Source organism: Orcinus orca, chromosome 3 (genome assembly GCF_937001465.1).
Source record: "Orcinus orca chromosome 3, mOrcOrc1.1, whole genome shotgun sequence".
In the NCBI taxonomy this organism is placed as follows: domain Eukaryota; kingdom Metazoa; phylum Chordata; class Mammalia; order Artiodactyla; family Delphinidae; genus Orcinus; species Orcinus orca.
In genome coordinates, this window is record NC_064561.1 from 22,826,265 (window position 1) to 22,853,804 (window position 27,540).

At 39.7% G+C, this 27,540-nt stretch overlaps 1 protein-coding gene and 1 pseudogene across 4 annotated transcripts in view; one reads left to right on the plus strand and one right to left on the minus strand.

Annotated features, from left to right (window-relative positions):
- The window catches only part of LOC125963841 (UDP-N-acetylglucosamine--peptide N-acetylglucosaminyltransferase 110 kDa subunit-like), a 673,346-nt gene that overhangs the window by 637,153 nt on the left and 8,653 nt on the right, over positions 1-27,540 (minus strand). Inside the window, exons 2-3 of one of the 4 annotated variants that reach the window (XM_049707407.1) lie at positions 26,336-26,659; positions 22,364-25,715 (exon numbers count right to left, since the gene is read on the minus strand). The exons of 2 other annotated variants lie outside the window; for them this stretch is intronic. The gene's annotated coding sequence lies outside the window, so the exon portion shown is untranslated. Of the gene's footprint in view, positions 1-22,363; positions 25,716-25,946; positions 26,660-27,540 lie in introns of those variants that run through there. One more of the 4 variants, XM_049707406.1, reaches the window with a different exon arrangement.
- Positions 104-19,803, plus strand: LOC125963952 (ferritin light chain-like; annotated as a pseudogene).

Below are 27,540 nucleotides of genomic sequence, written 5' to 3' on the forward strand. Positions count from 1 at the left end.
TTTAGATCCCTTACTCATACTCACCAAGCTATATACTGAGGAAGGGGATGAAAGCTGACACCATTACCTCATGCTCAAGAAGTTAGACAGAAACTTAGCAGGTATGGTTGAAAGAAGACAGAACTTGGAGTCGTAAGTCCAGAGCCTGAGTTATGAGATGAATTCTCCTCTCATCTAGATATAGGTTTGTTTTTAGAAAATGAAGAAGGTCACTGCATATTTTGATTGTTAATTTCTGTACTTAATGATTACCAAAGAATGGAATTTTACCAGGGAGCTATTTTGCAATGACATAAATTATTGATTCAAACTCAAACTTTTATTATAAATTATTGATTCAAAATCAAATCTTTATTAAGTCTCCCTTGCATCAGAAGTTTTTCCCACTCTTCATTTCTTTGAAACCCTTTCCTGTCTACTCTTGGCCAAAGCTTGAAGCCTAATTTAACACTTGGAAATAAAATAATGAAATAGTCATAACACAGCAATTCCAATGCCTACTGAAATGGAAGCTCTAAATAATTTTTCAGATAATTTAGGAGATTAAAAATATTTACATCATAGAGGCAAAGACAGAAGTTACTTGTGTAATAAATGGTGAGACAAAAAGTTTCTGGTCAAGTAGATTTGTTTATATATGATCACTAATCTGAGTTCTACCCCTGTGCTAAAACCCAGTGACAGGTTGCGTACAGCTTCTAAAGGGATAGTGCAGTGCATTGGGTCAAATTCATGCCATAAGATGTGGTATTAATAGTAGTACTAGAAGACAGAGTGACTGTCTTCTTTGGGACATAGATGAAGACCCCAAGATAGACAATATCAAGGACAAATTATGTAGAATAAGATATTATCTCAGTCCTTGGAACATGTCATCCAGGATAGAACAAGAAGTAGATTTATTATCAAGTACATGAAGCCAGAGACAGTAAGCAATGAGTGGTAGTTGGTTAAAATAGACAGGTTTTAGAAGTAGAGGCACGGATGTAGAAAACAAACTTAGGGTTACCAGGGGATTGTGGCGGGGAGGCTAAATTGGGAGATTGGGACTGAAATATACACACTACTATACATAAAATAGATAACTAGTAAGAACCTGCTCTTCTTATTAGCCCAGGGAACTCCATTCAGTACTCTGTAATGGGCTATTTGGAAAAGACTCCAAAAAAAAAATAAAAGTGGGGCTTCCCTGGTGGCACAGTGGTTGAGAGTCCGCCTGCTGATGCAGGGGACACGGGTTCGTGCCCCGGTCCGCGAAGATCCCACATGCCGCGGAGCGGCTGGGCCCGTGAGCCATGGCTGCTGAGCCTGCGCGTCTGGAGCCTGTGCTCCACAACGTGAAAGGCCACAACAGTGAGAGGCCCGCGTACTGAAAAAAGAAAAAAAAAAAAAAAGTGGATATATGTACATGTATAACTGATAAACTTTGCTGTACACCTGAAACTAACACAACACTGTAAATCAACTATACTCCAATAAAAATTTAAAAAAAAAAAAAAGGTTTTAAGAACCATAGTCAGGGAGCAGTGTGGATTGGAAAGACCTGGCAAGAAAAATTTCTGCATCCTCAGACAATGCTCCCCAAGCTGGCTATTGCAAGGGTGAGCATTTAAGAGATCTTTGACCTAAGGAGGACATGAGATTAACAATCTATCCCAATGTGCATGAATTATTCTCCTCGGTGCTATCAGAAATCAGATGGCATCCTAGAGCAGGGGTCAGCAGATCTTCTTTGTAAAGGGTCAGATAGTAAATACTTTGGATTTTCTGTACCATACGTCTCCATTGCAACTGCCCATCTGCTGCTGTAGCACAGAAACAGCCATGCACAATACGTTAATGAATGAGTGTGGCTGGGTTCAAGCAAAACGTTATGTACAAAACCAGGAGTCAAGCGAGATCTGATCAGTGGGCCAGAGTGTGCGGACGCCAGTTCTGGGTCAGTGTTCACAGCTGAATGAGTCATGAGGCCTTAAGTTCCAGTTCTCATTGTACTACTTTCTACCTGGGTGAACTTGGGTTCATCCTTTTATTTATATGGGCCACTGTATTAGTCAAGCTTCTCCAGAAAAACAGAACCAACAGCATGTGTATACAATGTGCCCATATATACTGACAGATATAGATCTAGATATCGATATTGATACCTAGATCTATATCCATATCTATATAAAGATAGAGAAAGAGAGAGAGATTTTAAACAATTGGTTCACACAATAATAGAGGCTTGGTAAATTCAAAATCTGCAGGTTAGGCTGTCTAGAGACTCGGAAGAGTTGCAGTTCAATTTCTGTAAGTCTTCTGGCAGAATTCCTTTTTGCGACAGGGAGGTCAGTCTTTATTAAGAGCTTCACCTGATTGGATGAGGCCCATGCATATTATGGAGGATAATCTGCTTTACTCAAAGTCCACCACAAATTTAATTATGAATTTCATCCAAAAACACCCTGGTGGCATAGTGGTTAAGAATCCGCCTGCCAATGCAGGGGACACGGGTTTGAGCCCTGGTCTGGGAAGATCTCACATGCCATAGAGCAACTAAGCCCATGCACCACAGCTACTGAGCCCGTGCACCTAGCGCCCATGCTCTGCAACAAGAGAAGCCACCGCAATGAGAAGCCTGCACACCACAACAAAGAGTAGCCCTCGCTTGCTGCAAATAGAGAAAGCCCATGTGCAGCAACGAAGACCCAATGCAGCCAAAAATATAAATAAATAAAACATAAAAAATTTTAAAAACACAAAAACACCATCACAGAAATATCCAGAATAATATTTGACCAAATAACTGGGCATGGTGGCCCAGACAAATTGACATGGAAAATTCACCACCTAAGCCATAGTTTTGTCACCTTTTACTGAGAAATATGACTTATCTGAGCTATTTTGATACCTAGAAGATACCTTCTAGAGGTAATACCCTCAGTATTTTACATGGTAGGCAGTAGAGGGAATGAGCCCATTTGCCCAGTCATATGACACCTAAAGGATAAAATTCTGTCTTCTCTCTCCAACCCACAAGGATGAATGCCAAAAATACATCACTTATATCTGCTTTAGCTAAATAGGATAGGTCTGGAACAGACCTGTGCTCCCAGTAAGTCTCATGAAATGCTGTTTCACTAAGGAGAGACTTTATTTGCTAAGATTAGAAGCAAAAGAGGGTGGTGGATGAAAAACTGCCCAAGGATATAAGCTCATGCAAGGAAGCAGGAGAGAGAATGGGTATCCGAAGATGTGCGCTCTGAGCCAACACTAATTCCACAGCATCAGGTTATAATTCAGGGAGCCCAGCCGCTGGGGTTTTTTTCCCCTTCTTCTTTTCCCCCAAAGAGGGACAAGCATACTGACAAAGGAAGAGCATCAGTCACCACAGATAAATTGCTTTTTAGAGCTGATCTCGCAAATGATTTGGCTCAGTGTAGACTATGATTTGGCTCCCCAAACCATAAGCTAGAGCATTTCATTCCAGGTCCCTCCTCAAATATCCATGATAGGTAAAACTTTGGCATCAAGTAGGTCTTGAAATCTCCCCAGGTGACTATAATATGCAACCAGGGCTGAGAATCTGGAGAGGTAGAGCAAATTTAAATTGAACTTTAGTTAAACAGTAAAACAAGCTCTGACTCTACTGGCTGGAGCTAGACAAGGGATATGGATTTAGTGGGATGAGAAGATAAAGGACACCAGGGAGTAAATCAAATGCTTTACACCTGTGCTTAGCTAATTGTTACTCAGATAATTCAGACAATCTTACAGCACCTGAACCCTGAAATTCCTTAGCTCTGTTTAAAAAAAAGTAACTCTTCAAGTAACTGAACTCTGAGAATCATGCCAATCATAAAGAAAAAGAAATCTTATTTTTTGAATTAGTTGATTTCATATATACTGTTTCACTTTCATGATATTAACTAGTTATCTTTCTTTCCATTTTATGTTTGAGGAAAGTAAGGCTTTAAAGTCTCAGTAATTTTCTCAAGGTCACTTGTTAAGGGTGTGGTAGGCAGCATAATGGCTCCTAAAAATGCCCTCACCCTAATCCCTAGAACCCAATAATATGTTACCTTACATGGTAAAGAGGACTTTGCAGATATGACTGAAGTTATAGGCCTTGAGATAGAAAGGTTATCCTGGATTACCTCATGGAACAAATCTAATTGCATGAGTCCTTAAAAGCAGAAAACCATTCCCAACTGTAGAAAGAGAAAGAGAGAGATGTCCTAATAGAAGCAGAATCAGAGAGATGCAACATTTTGGGGTTTGTAGGTGGAGAAAAGGGACTCTGAGTCAAGGACTACAAGTGACCGCTGGAAGCGGATAAAGTCCAGGGAACAGAAACACCCCTAAGAGCCTCCAGAAAAGAATGTAGCTCTGCCAACACTTTTTTTTCTTTTTTAACCATCTTTATTGGCGTATAATTGCTTTACAATGGCGTGTTAGTTTCTGCTTCATAACAAAGTGAATCAGCTATACATATACATATATCCCCATATCTCCTCCCTCTTGCATCTCCCTCCCACCCTCCCTTCCCTATCCCACACATCTAGGTGGACACAAAGCGCAGAGCTGATCTCCCTGTGCTTTGTGGCTGCTTCCCACTAGCTAGCTATTTTACATTTGGTAGTGTATATATGTCCATGCCACTCTCTCACTTCATCCCAGATTGCCCTTCCCCGTCCCTGTGTCCTCAAGTCCACTCTCTATGGCTGCGTCTTTATTCCTGCCCTGCCCCTAGGTTCTTCATAACCATTTTTTCTTGTTTTTTTAGATTCCATATATATGTGTTAGCATATGGTATTTGTTTTTCTCTTTCTGACTTACTTCACTCTGTATGACAGTCTCTAGGTCAATCCACCTCACTACAAATAAGTCAATTTCATTTCTTTTTATGGCTGAGTAATATTCCATTGTATATATGTGCCACATCTTTATCCATTCATCTGTTGATCCTGCCAACACTTTTACTTAATTGAGACCAATGTCAGACTTGTAAGGTAATAAATTTACGTTGTTTTGAGTCACTAAATTTGGGATAATTTGTATGAAAGCAATAAAAAAAAAACAGAGGTCCTACAAGAGCCAGGCTATATATTTATACTTAAGTATTTCTGAAATGAATTTAACCTTGTGATTGACAGCAGCAGCAGCAGCAGCTTCCAAGGGATCCCACCACACACCTGAGGCAAAAGGAGCCTAATACAAAGCAGTGACAGCAGCAGGTCACTGCCCCACACTTGGGGTAGAGGGGGACTTGATCTACTGTAGCAGCAGCATAGCCTGAATGGGAACCCATCCTCCTGTGGCACTAGTCCCATCAACATTAGTCTAATCTGCTAGCATCTGCTGTGCCAACAGGCCCAACGTATACAAACCCTCCAACTCAGTAGCATTAAGTGAGCCAGGCTCAGTGTTTCCTGAAACTCATATCCAGTTGCACTGGAAATCCAAGATATCACCTACTGTTATGAAAACATAAACAATAACAGAAGACTGGGAACTTCAGAAAGAAAAGGGGAACAATGGAATGGGTGAAAACAAATGGGGTAAATATAAGAGACTATCATTAGCCTCATGAGTTTCTTAAATTCTATATGATGGTCAAAGCAAAAATGATGACACCATCTGATGGGGTTCTCAATGTAGAGAAAGGAAATACTACAGAAAATCATACTTTAAAACTGGGGAATATTAAGAGACCTAAATGGAAGTAAAATTTTGAAACTTCACTTGAAGTAATGAAACGCTGATTCCAGTAGGCTATGATAAGTTACATATGTATACTGTAATGCCAAAAGCAACCACTAAGAAAACTATACAAACAGTATACACAAATGATTATAAATGAATTAAATTAAAATGGACTTATTAAAAAATGTTTAAGTAACCCACAAGAAGGAAAAATAAGGGAAACACAGGATTGAGAAACTAAGGTAAAAGACAAAACAAAAAATAACATGGTAGACCAAATCTTTGACATGGCAATAATTACATTAATGGTAAATGATCTAAATAACCAAGTCAAAGACAGAGATTGGAAGAGTAGACTAAAAAATCGCAAGCATGATCCAACTATATACTGTCTATAAGAAGCTTACTTTAAACATCATGATATAGGTAGTTCAAAGTAAAAGGATGAAAATGATATATCATGTGAACATTAATCAGAAAAAGCAGGAATGGCTATATTAATATCAGACAAAGTAGACTTCAGAGCAAAGGAAATTATTAGGGGCAAAGAGGGTCATTACATAAAGATAACAGGAATAATCCACCTAGATGACCTAGTGATACTAAATGTGTGTGCACCAAACAACAGAACTTCAAAATGCATGAAGCAAACACTGAAAAAGGTAAGAGGAGAAAGTTTTAAATCCACAATTATTATTTGAGACTTCAACACAGCAATTTATACAACTACCAGAGAGAAAAATCAGCAAGGATATGGAAGAACTGAAAACATCATCAATCAACAGGATATAACTGACATTTAAAGAACACACTCAGTAAGAGCAGAATACATATTCAAGTGTCCATGGAACATTCACTCATATACCATATACTGGGCGATAAAAAAAATTAGCAGATTTAAAAGAATTAAAATCATAGAGAGTATGTTCTCTAGCCATAATGGAATCAGACTAGAAATCAATAAGAGAAAGACAACAGGAAAACCTTCAATCACATGAAAACTAAACATCACACTTCCAAATAACTCATGGGTAAAAAAGACAGCATCAAGGAAAAAATTTTTAAATGCATAGAATAAAAGAAAATGGAGATATAACAGATCAAAGTTTGCGGAATGAAGTGAAAGCAATGCTGAAAGGGAAGTTTATAGCACTAAATTGGGAAAGAAAATATTTCAAAGCAATAATCTAATTTTCTATATTAAAATAGTAAAAAAGGAAGAGGAAAAAACACTAAACAAGCAGAAAGAAGGAAATAATAAAGATGAAACAGAAATCCATGAAACTGAAAACAGGAAAATAGGGGGGGAAATCAATGAAACAAAAGGCTGGTTCTTTGAAATAAGCAATCTAACCAATAAAGATCTAGCAAGACTGATAAAGATAAACAGAGAGATGGCACAAATCACAGATATCAGAAATGCAACCAGGGATACCATGACATATCCTGCAGGTTAATGAGGGACAAGTTACTATGAACAAGTCTACACTATAAATTCAAAAATGTAGATGAAATGGGCCAATGTTTCTACACCCAAAACTACCAAAACTCAGCCAAGATGAAATAGATAATCTCAATTTTCCTGTAACCATTAGAAACACCGGTTTTTCATTTAAAAACTCCCAAAAGAAATGTTCAGGCTTAGATGTTTCACTTTTACCCAAGACTTAAAGAATTAACACCAATTTTACATGATTTGATAAGAAATAGAAGTAGAGGGAACAGTTTCTAATTAATTTTATGAAGCCAGTATTACCTTGATACCAAAACCAGACAGGGATAGTATAGAAAGAAGAAACCTACAGACCAATATTTTTTATGAAATTGGCTGAAAAACCCTCAGCCAAATATTAGCAAATTAAATCCAGAAATATATGAAAAGAATAATATACCATGACCAAGTGGGATTTATTCCAGTTATGCAAAGTTGGTTAAATATTTGAAAATTAAACAGTGTAATCCACCATATCCAATAGATTAAGGGGGAAAAGTCATGTGATCCTATCCATTAATGCAGAGAAAGCATTTGACAAAATCCAATCCCATTCATGATTTTAAAAAAAGAAGAAAAAAAACTCCAAGCAAACTAGGAATAGAAAAGGAGCATACTGAAACTCATAAAGATGATCTACAAACAACCTATACCGACATGATATTTAACTGTGGAAGACTGGATGCTTTCTCTGTAAGATCAGAAACAAGGCACCGATATCTGCTCTCACCACTTTTATTAAATATATCACTGGAGGGTCTAGTAAGAAAATAAAGCAAAAATAAATAAATACATAAATTTAAAAGTTAAATTTTTAAAAAGTTTATTTAAAAGATAAAAGGACTATTCCTACTACGTTGCATAGGAAGGAACATATCCTACTGAATGTTGAACAGTAATATATCCTATTATACTGAATAAGGAAAAGTAAAACTGTCTGTATCTGAAGATGAGATGTTAATCTAAATGGAGAAAATACCAAGGAATCCACAAAAAGCTTGAGAAATAATATTAGTTTGTAAATGATTTAGAGTACAAGATCACCACAATTTTATCAAATTATATATTAATAACAAATGTGTAGAAGCTTAAATAAAAATATGTGATGCCATTTACAACTGACCTAAATAAATACCTAAATATAAGCCCAATAAGACATTTATAGGACCTCTATACTGAAAATTACAAAATGCTGATGAAGAAAAATTTTTAAGTCCCAAACAAATAGGGAGACATACCTTGTTCATGGATTAGAAAACACAACATGGTAAAGATGTCAATTCTCCCCAAGTTAAGAGGCTTAACACAATTACTCTTAAAATGCCCTCAAGGTTTCTGTGGATATAGACAAGCTTATTCTAAGATTTATATGGTAAGAAGAGGCTGAAGAATAGCTAAAACAACTTGTAAAGGAAGATGAAAATGGGAAGAATTAATCTACCCAATTTCAAGATTTTGCAGTAATGATGGAGGGTAGATACATAGATCAATGGAATGGAATAGAGAACCCAGAAATAGACTGACATAAATACATATAACTTGTTTTTGACAGCAGTGCAAAAGCTATCAAGGAAGAATAGACTTTTCAAAAAATGGTACTGAAACAGTTGGACATCCCTCGACAAAAACAAACAAAAAATGAACCTTAACCTCCACACCTTACACAAAAATTAAATCAAAGTGGATCATAATCTTAAATGTAAAAGCAGGGCATTTTTAGAAAAAAAATAGGAGAAAATGTTTGGCATCTAGAACAAGGGGAATAATTCTTAGACTTGACACCAAAAGTATGATCAATAAAGGCAAAACCTGATAAATTGGATCTCATCAAAATGAGTTAAAAATGCTTCATAGAAGATCCTTTTAAGTGGATGAAAACTCAAATTACACAGTAGGAAAACATATTTGAAAATCCCATATGAGACAAATGACTTGTATCTATAATATACAAAGAACTCTCCAAACAACTTAAAAAAATCCAACTAGAAAATAGGCAGAAGACAGGAACAGACATTTCATGGAAGAGAATATACACACGGCAAAGGAGCACATGAAAAGATGCTCAGCATCATTAGCCATTAGGGAAATGCAAATTAAGACCATAATGAGATGTCAGAGAGTAACTAAAATTAAAGTATAGTGACAACATCAAATGCTGGCGAGTACATAGAAAAATTATATCACATCACTGGTGGGAAAATAAAATGGTTTAGCCACTCTGATCAACAGCTTGACAGTCTCTTTTAATCCTAAAAGTAGATTCACCCTACAACGCAGTAATTGTACTCTTGAGCATTTATCCAAAAGAAACAAAAACTTAATTAAGTTCCCACAGAAACTTACACATAAATGTTCATAGCAGTTTTATTTATAATAGCCAAAAACTGGCAACTACTCAAATGTCTTTCAGTGGATGAATGTTGAAACAAATTGTGATAAAATCTGATGATAGAACACTACTGAGCAACAAAAAGGAACAAATTATTTTTTTAACATCTTTATTGGAGTATAATTGCTTTACAATGGCATGTTAGTTTCAGCTTCACAACAAAATGAATCAGTTATATATACACATATGTTCCCATATCTCTTCCCGCTTGCGTCTCCCTCCCTCCCACCCTCCCTATCCCACCCCTCCAGGCGGTCACAAAGCACCGAGCTGATCTCCCTGTGCTATGTGGCTGCTTCCCACTAGCTATCTACCTTACGTTTGGTAGTGTATATATGTCCATGCCTCTTTCTCGCTTTGTCACCGTTTACCCTTCCCCCTCCCCATAGCCTCAAGTCCATTCTCTAGTAAGTCTGTGTCTTTATTCCTGTTTCACCCCTAGGTTTTTCATGACATTTTTTTTCTTAAATTCCATATATATGTGTTAGCATACGGTATTTGTCTCTCTCTTTCTGACTTACTTCACTCTGTATGACAGACTCTAGGTCTATCCACCTCATTAAAAATAGCTCAATTTCGTTTCTTTTTATGGCTGAGTAATATTCCATTGTATATATGTGCCACATCTTCTTTATCCATTCATCCAATGATGGGCACTTAGGTTGTTTCCATCTCCGGGCTATTGTAAATAGAGCTGCAATGAACATTTTGGTACATGACTCTTTTTGAATTATGGTTTTCTCAGGGTATACGCCCCGTAGTGGGATTGCTGGGTCATATGGTAGTTCTATTTGTAGCTTTTTAAGGAACCTCCATACTGTTCTCCACAGTGGCTGTATCAATTTACATTCCCACCAACAGTGTAAGAGGGTTCCCTTTTCTCCACACCCTCTCCAGCATTTATTGTTTGTAGATTTTTTGATGATGGCCATTCTGACTGGTGTGAGATGATATCTCATTGTAGTTTTGATTTGCATTTCTCTAATGATTAGTGATGTTGAGCATTCTTTCATGTGTTTGTTGGCAGTCTGTGTATCTTCTTTGGAGAAATGTCTATTTAGGTCTTCTGCCCATTTTTGCATTGGGTTGTTTGTTTTTTTGTTATTAAGCTGCATGAGCTGCTTATAAATTTTGGAGATTAATCCTTTGTCAGTTGCTTCATTTGCAAATATTTTCTCCCATTCTGAGGGTTGTCTTTTGGTCTTCTTTATGGTTTCCTTTGCTGCGCAAAAGCTTTTAAGTTTCATTAGGTCCCATTTGTTTACTTTTGTTTTTATTTCCATTTCTCTAGGAGGTGGATCAAAAAGGACCTTGCTGTGATTTATGTCATAGACTGTCCTGCCTATGTTTTCCTCTAAGAGTTTGATAGTTTCTGGCCTTACATTTAGGTCTTTAATCCATTTTGAGCTTATTTTTGTGTATGGTGTTAGGGAGTGATCTAATCTCATACTTTGACATGTAGCTGTCCAGTTTACCCAGCACTTATTGAATAGGCTGTCCATTCTCCACTGTACATTCCTGCCTCCTTTATCAAAGATAAGGTGACCATATGTGCGTGGGTTTATCTCTGGGCTTTCTATCCTGTTCCATTGATCTATATTTCTGTTTTTGTTCCAGTACCATAATGTCTTGATTACTGTAGCTTTGTAGTATAGTCTGAAGTCAGGAAGCCTGATTCCTCCAGCTCCGTTTTTCGTTCTCAAGATTGCTTTGGCTATTCGGGGTCTTTTGTGTTTCCATACAAATTGTGAAATTTTTTGTTCTAGTTCTGTGAAAAATGCCAGTGGTAGTTTGATAGGAATTGCATTGAATCTGTAGATTGCTTTGGGTAGTAGAGTCATTTTCACAATGTTGATTCTTCCAATCCAAGAACATGGTATATCTCTCCATCTATTTGTATCACCTTTAATTCCTTTCATCAGTGTCTTATAATTTTCTGTATACAGGTCTTTTGTCTCCTTAGGTAGGTTTATTCCTAGATATTTTATTCTTTTTGTTGCAATGGTAAATGGGAGTGTTTTCTTGATTTCACTTTCAGATTTTTCATCATTAGTATATAGGAATGCCAGAGATTTCTGTGCATTAATTTTGTATCCTGCCACTTTACCAAATTCATTGATTAGCTCTAGTAGTTTTCTGGTAGCATCTTTAGGGTTCTCTAGGTATAGGATCATGTCATCTGCAAACAGTGACAGCTTTACTTCTTCTTTTCCAATTTGGATTCCTTTTATTTCCTTTTCTTCTCTGATTGCTGTGGCTAAAACTTCCAAAACTATGTTGAATAAGAGTGGTGAGAGTGGGCAACCTTGTCTTGTTCCTGATCTTAGTGGAAATGCTTTCAGTTTTTCACCATTGAGGATGATGTTGGCTGTGGGTTTGTCATATATGGCCTTTATTATGTTGAGGAAAGTTCCCTCTATGCCTACTTTCTGCAGGGTTTTTATCATAAATGGGTGTTGAATTTTGTCAAAAGCTTTCTCTACATCTATTGAGATGATCATATGGTTTTTCTCCTTCAATTTGTTAATATGGTGTATCACGTTGATTGATTTGCATATATTGAAGAATCCTTGCATACCTGGAATAAACCCCACTTGATCATGGTGTATGATCCTTTTAATGTGCTGTTGGATTCTGTCTGCTAGTATTTTGTTGAGGATCTTTGCATCTATGTTCATCAGTGATATTGGCCTGTAGTTTTCTTTCTTTGTGACATCCTTGTCTGGTTTTGGTATCAGGGTGATGGTGGCCTCGTAGAATGAGTTGGGGAGTGTTCCTCCCTCTGCTATATTTTGGAAGAGTCTGAGAAGGATAGGTGTTAGCTCTTCTCTAAATGTTTGATAGAATTCGCCTGTGAAGCCATCTGGTCCTGGGCTTTTGCTTGTTGGAAGATTTTTAATCACAGTTTCAATTTCAGTGCTTGTGATTGGTCTGTTTATAGGCCAGATTATAGGCCAATAAATAATAAACCAATATTTTCTATTTCTTCCTGATTCAGTCTTGGCAGGTTGTGCCTTTCTAAGAATTTGTCCATTTCTTCCAGGTTGTCCATTTTATTGGCATAGAGTTGCTTGTAGTAATCTCTCATGATCTTTTGTATTTCTGCAGTGTCAGTTGTTACTTCTCCTTTTTCATTTCTAATTCTATTGATTTGAGTCTTCTCCCTTTTTTTCTTGGTGAGTCTGGCTAATGGCTTATCAATTTTGTTTATCCTTTCAAAGAACCAGCTTTTAGTTTTATTGATCTTTGCTATCGTTTCCTTCATTTCTTTTTCATTTATTTCTGATCTGATTTTTATGATTTCTTTCCTTCTGCTAACTTTGGGGGTTTTTTGTTCTTCTTTCTCTAATTGCTTTAGGTGCAAGGTTAGGTTGTTTATTCGAGATGTTTCCTGTTTCTTAAGGTAGGATTGTATTGCTATAAACTTCCCTCTTAGAACTGCTTTTGCTGCATCCCATAGATTTTGAGTCGTTGTGTCTCCATTGTCATTTGTCTCTAGGTATTTTTTGATTTCCTCTTTGATTTCTTCAGTGATCACTTCGTTATTAAGTAGTGTATTGTTTAGCCTCCATGTGTTTATATTTTTTTACAGATCTTTTCCTGTAATTGATATCGAGTCTCATAGCGTTGTGGTCGGAAAAGATACTTGATACAATTTCAATTTTCTTAAATTTACCAAGGCTTGATTTGTGACCCAAGATATGATCTATCCTGGAGAATGTTCCACGAGCACTTGAGAAAAATGTGTATTCTGTTGTTTTTGGATGGAATGCCCTATAAATATCAATTAAGTCCATCTCGTTTAATGTATCATTTAAAGCTTGTGTTTCCTTATTTATTTTCATTTTGGATGATCTGTCCATGGGTGAAAGTGGGGTGTTAAAGTCCCCTACTATGAATGTGTTACTGTCGATTTCCCCTTTTATGGCTGTCAGTATTTGCCTTATGTATTGAGGTGCTCCTATGTTGGGTGCATAAATATTTACAATTGTTATATCTTCTTCTTGGATCGATCCCTTGATCGTTATGTAGTGTCCTTCTTTGTCTCTTCTAATAGTCTTTGTTTTAAAGTCTATTTTGTCTGATATGAGAATTGCTACTCCAGCTGTCTTTTGGTTTCCATTTGCATGAAATACCTTTTTCCATCCCCTTACTTTCAGTCTGTATGTGTCTCTAGGTCTGAAGTGGGTCTCTTGTAGACAGCAAATATATGCGTCTTGTTTTTGTATCCATTCAGCCAATCTGTGTCTTTTGGTGGGAGCATTTAGTCCATTTACATTTAAGGTAATTATCGATATGTGTGTTCCCATTCCCATTTTCTTAATTGTTTTGGGTTCGTTATTGTAGGTCTTTTCCTTCTTTTGTGTTTCTTGCCTAGAGAAGTTCCTTTAGCAGTTGTTGTAGAGCTGGTTTGGTGGTGCTGAACTCTCTCAGCTTTTGCTTGTCTGTAAAGGTTTTAATTTCTCCATCAAATCTGAATGAGATCCTTGCTGGGTAGAGTAATCTTGGTTGCAGGTTTTTCTCCTTCAACACTTTCAATATGTCCTGCCACTCCCTTCTGGCTTGCAGAGTTTCTGCTGAAAGATCAGCTGTTAACCTTATGGGGATTCCCTTGTGTGTTATTTGTTGTTTTTCCCTTGCTGCTTTTAATATGTTTTCTTTGTATTTAATTTTTGACAGTTTGATTAATATGTGTCTTGGCATATTTCTCCTTGGATTTATCCTGTATGGGACTCTCTGTGCTTCCTGGACTTGATTAACTATTTCCTTTCCCATATTAGGGAAGTTTTCAACTATAATCTCTTCAAATATTTTCTCAGTCCCTTTCTTTTTCTCTTCTTCTTCTGGAACCCCTATAATTCGAATGTTGGTGCGTTTAATGTTGTCCCAGAGGTCTCTGAGACTGTCCTCAGTTCTTTTCATTCTTTTTTCTTTATTCTGCTCTGCAGTAGTTATTTCCACTATTTTATCTTCCAGGTCACTTATCCGTTCTTCTGCCTCAGTTATTCTGCTATTGATCCCATCTAGAGTATTTTTCATTTCATTTATTGTGTTCATCATTGTTTGTTTCATCTTTAGTTCTTCTAGGTCCTTGTTAACTGATTCTTGCATTTTGTCTATTCTATTTCCAAGATTTTGGATCATCTTTACTATCATTATTCTTTATTCTTTTTCAGGTAGACTGCCTATTTCCTCTTCATTTGTTAGGTCTCGTGGGTTTTTATCTTGCTCCTTCATCTGCTGTGTGTTTTTCTGTCTTTTCATTTTGCTTATCTTACTGTGTTTGGGGTCTCCTTTTTGCAGGCTGAAGGTTCGTAGTTCCTGTTATTTTTTGTGTCTGTCCCCAGTGGCTAAGGTTGGTTCAGTGGGTTGTGTAGGCTTCCTGGTGGAGGGTACTAGTGCCTGTGTTCTGGTGGATGAGGCTGGATCTTGTCTTTCTGGTGGGCAGGTCCACGTCTGGTGGTGTGTTTTGGGGTGTCTGTAGACTTATTATGATTTTGGGCAGCCTCTCTGCTAATGGGTGGGGTTGTGTTCCTGTCTTGCTAGTTGTTTGGCATAGGATGTCCAGCACTGTAGCTTGCTGGTCGTTGAGTGAAGCTGGGTGCTGGCGTTGAGATGGAGATCTCTGGGAGATTTTCGCTGTTTGACATTATGTGCAGCTGGGAGGCCTCTTGTGGACCAGTGTCCTGAAGTTGGCTCTCCCACCTCAGAGGCACAGCACTGACTCCTGGCTGCAGCACCAAGAGCCTTTCATCCACAGGGCTCCTTAATTTGGGATGATTCGTTGTCTATTCATGTATTCCACAGATGCAGGGTACATCAATTTGATTGTGGAGCTTTAATCCGCTGCTTCTGAGGCTGCTGGGAGAGATTTCCCTTTCTCTTCTTTGTTCTCACAGCTCCCAGGGGCTCAGCTTTGGATTTGGCCCCGCCTGTGCGTGTAGGTCGCCGGAGGGCGTCTGTTCTTTGCTCAGACAGGACGGGGTTAAAGGAGCCGCTGATTCGGAGGCTCTGGCTCACTCAGGCCGGGGGGGGGGGGTAGGGAGGGTCACGGAGTGTGGGGCGGGCCTGCGGCGGCAGAGGCCGGCGTGACGTTGTGCGTTCTCCCGGGGGAGTTGTCCCTGGATCCCGGGACCCTGGCAGTGGCGGGCTGCACAGGCTCCCCGGAAGGGGGTGTGGACAGTGACCTGTGTTCGCACACAGGCCTCCTGGTGGCGGCAGCAGCGGCCCTAGCGTCTCATGTCCGTCTCTGGGCTCCGCACTTTTAGCGGCGGCTCGCGCCCGTCCCTGGAGCTCTCCCAAGCAGCGTTCTTAATCCCCTCTCCTCGCGCACCAGGAAACAAAGAGGGAAGAAAAAGTCTCTTGCCTATTCGGCAGGTCCAGACCCCTCCTCGGACTCCCTCCCGGCTAGCCGCGGCGCACCAACGCCCTGCAGGCTGTGCTCACGCCGCCAACCCCAGTCCTCTCCCGGCGCTCCGACAGAAGCCGGAGCCTCAGCTCCCAGCCCCGCCCGCCCCGGCGGGTGAACAGACAATCCTCTCGGCTGGTGAGTGCCGTTCGGCCCGATCCTCTGTGCTGGAATCTCTCCGCTTTGCCCTCCGCACCCCTGTTGCTGTGCTCTACTCCGTGGCTCCCAAGCTCCCCCACTCCGCCACCCGAAGTCTCCGCCTGCGAAGGGGCTCCTAGTGTGTGGACACTTTTCCTCCTTCACAGCTCTCTCCCGCTGGTGCAGGACCCGTCCCTATCCTCTTGTCTCTGTTTAGTTTTTTCTTTTGCCCTAACCAGGTACGTGGGGGGTTCCTTGCCTTTTGGGAGGTCTGAGGTCTTCTGCCAGCGTTCAGTAGGTGCTCCGTAGGAGTTGTTCCACGCGTAGATGTATTTCTGGTGTATCTGTGGGGAGCAAGGTGATCTCCGCGTCTTACTCTTCTGCCATCTTCCCGGAAGTTTCTGGAACAAATTATTAATATATGCAAAAATTGAAATGAACTTCAAGGGAATGATGCCGAGGGAAAAATTTTGAAAAGCCGATCTCCGAAGATTAAGTAATTCATGATTATGTTTACATATTTTTCTTAAAATAACAAAACCGTGGAGATGGAGAACAGATTAGAAGTTGCCAAGGGTTAGAGATGGGGGTAGAAGGTACAGCGGGGGAACTCTGTGAGGTTTTTGTGGTTCCAGTACAAATAATACAGCAATCTTGGTTTTAATCCCTAAAGATTTCTAAAAGCAATTCCTAATAAGAGGTGTCCAGATATTTAGTAATGGCAGATTAGAGGTATAGCTCCCCAACATAACAACTTCAAAAGAGAACATACTAATTCAATGCATATGTTAATTTCAAAAAAAGTCCAGTCACAATACTTAAATGGTATATATCTTAACTATATTATTTTAAGTATCCAGCTATACCAGATGGACTAGCAAGATTTTCTGTACATTCAACCTTATTTAAGACAGTAAATCTTATAATAAGACAGTTAGAAAAAGAAAAAAAAACAAACCTCAACTACAGTTGGATATTCTCATAGGAAGATGAGGTGCAAATATGCAGCAGCGGTTCAAAAGCTTAAGCAGTGGCACCTAAATTTGGTTGTGCATTAGAATCATCTGAAGCACTTTTTAAAAACCCTCACACTGACGGTTGGTCATCGTAGACCAATAAAATCATTTTAAATCTCCTCAGACGATGCCAATGTCTAGCCAGAACTGAGAACCAGCGGACTAAGCAGAAGGGGATGTTTCTACAAAGATCTCTTTAACAATAAGTCCTTTCACCCAATCAGATTTACCTCCCCGCAAAGGGCTAAAGAACGCTAGTGTTGTCCATACTTGCTTAGCTTTAATTAGCACTTGTGACTTGCCCAAAACCTAGATCATGTTTCCCCTAAATTTCATGTTATTCCCTACGTTTTTCAAACCCAGGGCTAAGGGGTTTGCCAGGATGAGATTTTAAGTGCTCACACAGGGGAAGTCCCTGGCAAACCAGGACAGCGGTCCCTCTACATTGAAATGTAAAGCATCCTAAATAACCCTGCCACTGCTCCCAGATCCTAGTCTGTGCCAACCAGTGGAGAAAAGGCATTCTCCATTACTACCACGGCAAATGCTGCTGTACTTGCCTTGGCTGGTCCCTATCTTTTCCAGGCACCAATCCCCTTCACCTGCTGGTGGACGCTTTGGCCAGCTGACAATGCAGATATTTTCAAACTTTAAGGTGAATAAAAATCATCTGGAGGGCCTGTTATAACAGAGATCACTGAGCCCCACCAGAGTTGCTGATTCCATAGGGCTGGGACAGGGCCCTAAAACTTGAATATCTGACACAGTATCAGGGGACGCTGGTAAAACTGGTCAGGTTGTTACCGAATGCAGGTCCGTCTGTCTGAAGCACAATGAGGCCAAACAAACCTAAAGGCTGGAGTCTGGAGCAGAGAAAGGTTTATTGCAGGATCGAGCAAGGAGAGGGGTGGCCCGAGTTCCAAAACACCCTGAAATCTCCAAAGGATTTCAGCAAAGCATTTTTAAAGGCCAGGTGAGGGAGGGACGTCCCAGGGAATGTGATCAGCTCGTGCACAATCCTCTGATTGGTTGATGTTGAGGCCACAGGGCAGGTAACATTATCCATCCTTAGGTGCCAGAAGGTCTGGGGGCTACGTGCTCATGATCATCAAGGAGTTAATTTCTTCCATTGGGTGGTGGTTTTTAGCATCTGAAAACTCAAGAAATATGCCTGAGATACTATTATCTGAGTACTTCAGAGAGGAACTACAGCAGAGGATATGGGGGATGGGTCTGTCCTAGGAAGACCCCATAGGGTACTGCTTGGTTACAAGGTGACCATACTTTGAGAACCACTGCTCTAGTGGCTTGGAATGTTCAGAAAGTAATGGAAGAATCCCTTCCCAGGTCTAGATTCTAGTATCGCCAGCTATTTTGGTGGGGGGAAGGGTAAGTTTTGTCCTTGCTTGGACTTCTTGTTCATTTATATCAAAGCCTATTTGAGGCAGTGCGCTCGGCAGTCCTGCAGTTCTGTCTTTTGCTTCAACAGTGTTTGGAATGAACAGACCCAGGGACGCTCCTTGCTCCAGCCCCCGACCACCCTCCAACCTTTCTTCCTGTCGCAACCTTTGGAATCAGCCACTCAGCTATCCTCAGCCTCCAGGACAGGCCAACACCGTTTTTTGAGCTTAGCTCCTTATCACTGATCAACCACGAGTTCCCAGGTTCGTCAGAATTATTCCATCGAGGTGGAGGCCGCCGTCCACCGCCTGTTCAACATGCATCTGGGGACACTTACCTCTCTCTGAGCTTCTATTTCGACAGCAACAATGGGACTCTGGACAGTGTGGGCCACATTTTTCGCCAACTGGCTGAGGAGAAGTGTGAGGGCGCCCAGCGTCTCTTGAAAATGCAAAACCAGTGCTGTGGCCGCGCCCTCTTCCAGGATGCGCGGAAGCCTTCTCAAGATGAGTGGGGTAAAACCCAGGACGCTGTGGAAGCCGCCATTCTTAGGGAGAAGAGCCTGCACCAGGCACTATCACATCTGCGCGCCCTGGCTTCCGCCCGCGCAGACTCCCACCTCTGTGACTTCCTGGAGAGCCGCTTCCTGGAGGAGCAGGTGAAACTCATCAAGAAGATGGGCGACCACCTGACCAACCTCCGCAGGCTGGCTGGTCCGCAGGCTGTGCTGGGCGAGTATCTCTTTGAAAGGCTCACCCTCGAGCACAAACAGGAGTCTCTGAAGTCCAGCCGCCTCTGAGGAGCCCCTCTGGCATCAGAGCTTCTGCCTGAAGCCCTGCTCTGCAGCTACTAGGCAGCTTTGTAACCGCCCTGGAGCCCTCTCCCAAGCCTTGGACCAAATGGAAACAATAACGCTTTTTGCAGAAGGAAAAAAAAAAGCCTATTTGAAACACAAACAGAATAAAGAGGAAAAAAAGAAATATATATATATATCTATCTATAAGTATATATATATATATATATTCATGTTTTTTTCTTTTTTAAAAAATTTATTTTACTGAAGTATAGTTGATATACAATGTTGTGTTAGTTTATGCTGTACAACAAAGTGATTCAGTTATACATATATATAATTTTTCATATTCTTTTCCATTATGGTTAATTACAGGACATTGACTATAGTTCCCTGTACTATACAGTAGGACCTTGTTGTTTATCCACCATATATATAATAGGTTACCTCTGCTAATCCCAAACTCCCAATCCATCACTCCCCCACCTCCCGCTTCCCTTCGGGAACCACAAGTTTGTGTGCTATGTCTGTGAGTCTGTTTCTGTTTCATGGATAAGTTCATTTGTATCATATTCTAGATTCCACATATAAGTGGTACCTTATGGTATTTGTCTTTCTCCTTCTCACTTACTTCATTTAGTATAATAGTCTCTAGGTCCAGCCATGTTGCTGCAAATGGCATTATTTCATTCTTTTTTATAGCTGAGTAGTATTCCATTTTATATATATCACATCTTCTTTATCCATTCATCTGTGAGTGGACATTTAGGTTGTTTGCATGTCTTGGCTATTATAAATAGTGCTGCTGTGAACATAGGGGTGCATGTATGTTTTCGAATTATAGTTTTGTCCAGATATTTGCCCAGGAGTAAGATTGCTGGATCATATGGTAGCTCTATTTTTAGCTTTTTGAGGAACTGTCATAGTGTTTTCCATAGTGGTTGCACCAATTTACATCCCCACCAACAGTGTAGAAGTCAGTCAGAAAGAGAGAGACAAATACCGTATGCTAACACATATATATGGATTTAAGAAAAAAAAATGTCATGAAGAACCTAGGGGTAAAACAGGAATAAAGACACAGACTTACTAGAGAACGGACTTGAGGATATGGGGAGGGGGAAGGGTAAACTGTGACAAAGCGTGAGAGAGGCATGGACATATATTCATGTTCTTTTAACACATGAATTGCCCCACTTTATCTGTGTGAAATAAGTTTGTTCCCGTTATTGGGCTGCTTCTCAAGCTTTGCTGCTCACTTGAATGACCTAAAGAGCTTTTAAGAAAAACATTGGTGTCTGGGTCCAGCCCCAGAGATTTTGATTCAGTAGGTCTAGGGAGGAGCCTGGGCACAGGGAGGTCTCAGAGTTCCCCAGGTGATTCTAATGTGCAGCAACTTTGGGAACCACCTCTTGGCTTCAATCCAGCTAGTGATCAGATATTAAATCTAAGACACATGGGCTAGTGCGTGAGCTCTAGGAAGATTCGTGCCAGGGAAAATGATCGATAGTTGTGTTACTTCTCTGAAATGGATTGAAATTTCCAATTAGCATGAACAGGGGAGGGTGAATGGGTGAATGCAATAAGGTGTATCATTTACGTATTGCCCTATGTGTATGGCTAGAAGCTTTTGCAACTGAGGTCTGCCCTACTTTTCATGCTAATGGTAATGCTTGTCCTCCTAATGCAGCTGTAAACTTTATAAGCCCATAGGTAGACAGCATCACAAAATATTTACCCCTCCCCACTGGCCCACTCTCAAGCTTCTCTCCCCTTCCCCAATACACAAATGTACGTCAATGCTCTTGAGACCACTATCAACATATTGACCTTCAATTCTTCTACTTTGCAGCTTCCCTCTTATCAGGAGATGTCAGCATTTAGTGCAAGGACAAATGCTTGCCTCTTGGTGAGTAATGTAGGCAATGCCTCCAAGAGACAAATAGCCCTTAGGGAGGGGGAAAAAGTCTTTCAAAAATGTTGATGCCCAGAGGAGGCATTTTCAGTCATCTCAGCTTAGAGGTCAAATATCCAAAATTAAAAAGGTTAAAAAAAAGAAAAAGAAGAAAGCAAGGAAGAAAAGAAGGAAACAATTTTCTTATCTCATAGTAATAAGGCAGTTTTCCTTAAAAAAAAAAGACTTAAGCCTTAAATTCTCTTTCCTAATCAAAATGTGCTTTTCCGTCTTTAGACTATTCCTCTTATATCCTGTATTATTCATGACGTTTAATTCTTGAAATAGCACATGGCTGAAAACAGAAGCTAACCTCTTGTCCACTATGAATTAAATCTTCTTTTCCTAGGACCTGTCTACAGTGCACAATTTGGGGTTTGCCAACATAATTATTTTTTCTGAAATAAGTTACAGCATTTTGCCTTTTCAATATATAGTTATACAATATATTGTTAACACAACATAGTTAATATAGTCAATATAGTAAATACAACTATAACACACGTGATATGATGCCACTGGTGATTTTCTTCATCCATGTAATTCTGAAATTTGACAGTATAGTTTTCATATTCTAATGAGCTGAGTATTACCTTTGCAAGGATAGAACAATAAAATAAATTCATAATATTCTTGTGTGGTTTGCCCCTGGGGTGGATTACCATAATGGGGGGATATTTGAGCCTTTCCCCAAGTCATTAAAAAACCTCCAGCGAGCAGCCCCTTGTCCTCTCCAGGGAGTGGGGGGAAAGGATCTTTAATCATAATAATCCTGGGGGGAGAAATCTCAGAAATAAGACATCTGCTTCTGTGCCTTGTTGTTTTGCAGAATAGCAATGATTGCTTTAGCAGCTTCTATTGCCATGTGTGTACAATAAGTAAATGAACATAAAATTGAATGAACGCATAAAAGAAGGATAAACCCACCCAGCTTAACAAATCCACTCTCTCACCTGCTGTGCCCTGAAACATGAAAGAAAGAATCACGGGATCATAAGGATTAATAAAATAACAGTCTCTGTTAACAATATTGACAGAAGGTATAGGAAAATTTGTCTGATGTGGGACCAACAGCTTAACTGCTTAATCCTTTTTTTTTTTTTTAAGGGCAACTCATTCATTTATTGTTTAAAGATTGCAAGACAACTTCTGAATTTCTGTAGCACAGTTTAAATGTTTTACTTTTTTGATAAATCAGAGTATAATAGAAAAAACAATTAGTTTCCAGTAATATCTATATCTCTATTCAGAATTAAGTCTTCCACAGACATGTAACCTGGAAACAAAATCCTGTTACAATAAGCAAAGCTTCAACAGAGCTGCTACTTTTCGGGCCAGGGAAAGGTTCATCCCTATAGGAGGAGGATGTGTTATGTAAAATGGCTGCAAGGTCACAGCCTTGAGGGCGCTGGAAGTCTATTATCCTATCCCACATTAAGTAGTTTGGTGAACTTCCAACGTCCGTTCATCTGCAACCAAGCTGGCAAACTTTAACTGATATTTCAAGCAGGTAAAAAATAAATTAAAAGAAATCCTTACACTGATGTTCCTTGATTCACACTGTTAAATGGTTCATTAACATGTAATTCTGGCTAAGAATTACATTTGAGACTCCTTGCTCAGATTTTCGTTAACAGTACAAATCTTTCAGAAATTCAAGTTCTTATTAATCAATAATTTGTCAGCTAGGCTACATTCAGGCATCAGCTGCAACTACAGAACAGGTGCACTGCCTCAGCGCTTTGGAAAGACATAATCTAGAACACTACTAGCAGACAAAATATCTGTTACTAGACAGCACAGGTGCAGTACAGCAAGACAAAAACATATATTCATGTGTGCCGCGGACCAGCCGGAGAAAGAGGATTTCACCGCCCAGGGTCAGAAGGGAAGGGGTAAGGAACTGAAGTAGCACCGACGAATGGGGTCAGAAGGACCAAGACAATTGATGGTTGCAAGGCAAATTTTACTGCGCTACAGTTGCAGATTATCTAGACTAGAAAAAGGAAGGTTGCCAGATGGTGGTTTACATTACCTACAGACTGTCTCGGCTCAAGGTTAACTTCCCTGGGAGGAAACCCATAAACCCAGAAGCATCAAAAATAACCTGCATGTGCAGGGGGAAGACAGCTTTGCTTGTCTCATTTTACATTCTTTCTGATCTCTGGGCCCTGGTGATTTGTCTCCCATGGAATGGAACAAGGAGGGGAACAAGTAGGGACAGTCCCTTCGAGCAGCGGCGGCATGCCTGGCATGTCCTTACCTGCTCTCAAGGCTGACTGCTTCCCACAGGTCTTTTTTATTTTTTAACTTTTGCTGCAAAATAATTCCATGAAGTTTAGTGCCGAGAGTAGTGTACTGTTGCATGAGGATACGAAACAGACATGAGAAGATTATTATCAATAATAGGCAAATTATGGCCAGGGTAATAAATCCTGACAACCTTCCAGTAATCCAAGACTGAGGGTTTAACCACTTTAAATGATCCAGTAAAGTTTGAATTACATCTTCTGGCGAAACATCATCAAGATGTGTATTTTGTATATCCTGAATTTCAGCATTTAATTTCTTAAGATCAAGACTAATATTATTATCTGACCAAACACTCAGCAGATGCATTTTTACTTTTTCCCATTCCCAAATACAGTCACTGTACTTTTAAGGAGTAACACACATCCATGTATACTTTGCATGACAAGCTAAACGCATCCTCAATTTTAATGCTGTCATCTGATCTCCAATCCCCAAAATTGCGTTTTTAAATTCATCTAACTTGTTATTAATCCGTAAATATATGTGACTTTGTAAAGATAAAGCAAGACTGGTATGTTGAGATAACTGATTAGCAAAGTGAGCATGATTAATACTCTGTGAAAGAGCAAGACCGGCAGTAGCCACAGTAGCAGACACAGCAGCCGACGCAAGTAAACTTACTATTAGCCACCCAAGAAAGCGTCTCCTCTGCAAGGCTTTAGAGACTTCCACCCATGCCTGTACTCCAGTATCTTCATACCAAGGTTCTCTCAGATGTACAGGCACCATAACATACATGGGTTGCTTTAGTATAAGCACAGATTGCGTTCCTGCAGAAGGGAACATACAACTGCTAAAAATACAATTAACACAGCTAATATTATATCCTCCTTTGGAAGAATTACCAATGTTAATAGAACCACACAAACGTGTATATGGAGGAGCAACACAAGTTATAACAGGTGTATTGGAATAAGTTAGAGCTAGTTTCCATATATCCCAGTTCTTTTGAAATGTGATAAACCTATCTATGATGGGAAAAGAAGAGATAAGAATTGACACCTTGGTATAATCTATAGTACACCATATTTGGTTATTATTCCAAGATGCATTGCAATGTTCAAAATTGGATCCAGGAAAGTTAACGGTCGTAAGGCGAGGCAATTGATTTTTTGATTTTCTGTTAAGCATAGTAACCTTACGTCCAGCTATAAGTATCCCTTGTCCTCCAAGTAAACGCTTCATACAGAAATAATTTCCTGAATCTTCACCTGTAACCTTGGCTATAGTAATAGCGGAATCCCTAAGTGGTGAGGCGTATGAGATTTGACCTCTAATATTAATAGCTTGCCCATTTTATACCAAATGATGGTATCCTTAAGATCCTCTCGTCGGCTGGTAGCCGGGCATGTAAGAGTAATGTTGGTTCCTGTAAAACGAAGGATGCCTGGAGAGCCTGACAAACTAATTGATTGATCCGTTCCCTCATAAACATCTGTATGCTCATAACTAATAGCCTTTACACATCCAGTTTCCAGATTCAATGGGCTAAGACAGACAGGATGGGGACTAAACCAGTTAGTATAATTTACAGACATATTGATTTCTTTTATATTCCCAATAAGAGGCCCATAAACACTTATCATTGTAAAATACAGGAAACTCTGCTTCAGACCAAGATATGGGTTGTAATAGTGGAGGATCAGGTACATAGGCCCAGTAAGTTGCTGCATTAACAGAGGGAACACATGAAATGGTTGCCAACATAACCAAAAATAAAGTTACAGGTGTAACAGGATTATTCTGTTGTTTCACTGACTCTTGAGCTCATGAAACCAGTTGTTTAATTTGTCCCCAAGTTGGAACATCACTCCTTTGAGTCGTCCTGGCAAGTGCTCTCCTCTTCTTCTTCTTTTTCTGAATCAACACTGTCAAATTTTCCGGAGAGGTGCAGAGCTTCTTCATCTTCTGAACTAGGTGAGCTGTGGCGAGCCATCTATTTGCTTGACTAAGCGCTCAGGAAGCCAGCAAGGTCCAGGCACTGATCTGGGAAAGATACACACGTGACCACGTCCCCAAATCAACACAGGATCAGGACCACGCCAAGTGCTGGTTAACGGATCTTTCCAGAGGACCTCCGGAGATTGAGAGGCCAATCTTGGCTCAGCCACCAACCTTCCCCCTGCAGAGCAGCCAAATTTGTCAACAGTGAGAACATTTAAAATAAACAGAGCATGATTTATAAGGTTATGTGGCGTTGTTCTATACAATTCCCCCCTTTTTATTTTTTCAATAGTTAGCTTTAAAGATTTATTTGCACGTTCTATAATACGCTGTCCTTGAGGGTTATATGGAATGCCTGTAATATGGGTAATTTTGTAATGAATTACAAAATGTTGCAAAAGCAGCGGGCCCATTATCTGTTTTAATAATTTTGGGAAGGTTCATGAAAGCAAAACAGTGTAATAAATGAGTGATAACATGTTTAGTAGCTTCTCCGGTCTGTGCTGTAGCACAGAGGAAACCAGAGTAAGTATCGATAGTGACATGAACAAACTGTAATTTCCCAAAAGACGGGATACGAGTAACATCCATTTGCCATACATGTCTAGGTAATAATCCACGAGGATTAACAACATAATGTGGAACAGGAAGGTGAGGTAAGCATTGTGGGCACTGCTTAACAATTTGTGGGGCGGCTTCACCAGTAAGGGAAAATTGTGTGTGTAATGTAGCCGCCGACTGACGGTGTAAAGCGTGCAACGGCTGTGCTGCTTGTGAAGCAGTTTGATCATAACTTACCATAATATGAGGGTGTCCAGGACATGGACCATGAGTATCAAGAGTATGAAGATAATGAATGCAGTACATTAGCCATTCTTGACAGCATGACGAACGGAAAGGAGGAGTACGGTAAATTGGGACCTGTCCTGCTTTAGGGAAAAGAGATTGAGGAGGAGGAGTAACTTCAACTCTATTCTTGGGAGGAAAATGTACAGGATAAAGATCACGTTTAGATCGAGTTAAAACATCTGCAGTCGCATTAAGTTTAGTCAATGGACCAGGCAAGTTAGAATGAGCACGGATATACAGACCTGCAACAGGACCATCGTGGGAACGAATAAGCTGTTGAAGCAAACGAAAAGAGGATGATAATTCAGGGTCATTAGTATGTCCTATGGTCGCAGTCTCCAGAAGAAATCATAAGCTAATAAGATATTTACTATCAGAAAACAAATTAAAAGATATAGAAGGCAAATGTTTAAAAGACATAATGACAGCATACAGTTCAACACGTTGAGCTGAAGTCAAGGAAGTTTCTTTCATGAGGTTTGTTCCGTCGTCAATGATTACAGTAGCCACTCCTGAAGAAGAACCGTCCGAAAAAACCAAAGGTACATGAGGAACAGGCTGTTGCCTAATTATAGAAGGAAAGATATGAGTTAAGTTTGTTGAATTCGATCAATTTATCAGCAGGGTAATGGCATTCCAAGGTACCTGAAAATCCTGCAAGAGCAAGACCCCATTCATTACTATGTTGAAAAAGCCAATTTTGTTGACTAACTGAATAAGGGATAATAATTTGAGAAGGTTCTATACTTATAGGTTGTAAGCATCTAGTTCTACCTTGCATTATTAAATTACTAATAAGTTCATAATAAGCGTTAATAACTTTAGAGGGTGTAGTTTTCATATGAATCTATTCAATAATTCCAACAGTTTGCCATAAGACGGCAGTAGGCACATGAGGAGTTGGACAAATTATTAAGAAAATTGGAAGGTGAGTATGAATTCTAGTTAATTGTGTAGAACTGATAGATCTACTGACTATTTGTAAAGCTTGAAATCCTTCTGGAGTCATAGAGCGTGAAGAAGAAGGATCTGAGTCACCTTTAAGAATATCAAACAAAGGCTGTCATTGAGCAGTAGTAAGTTTTAAGGAAGGCCTTAGCCAATTAATATCTCCAAGTAATTTTTGAAAAGCATTTCATGTTTTTAAATTATCA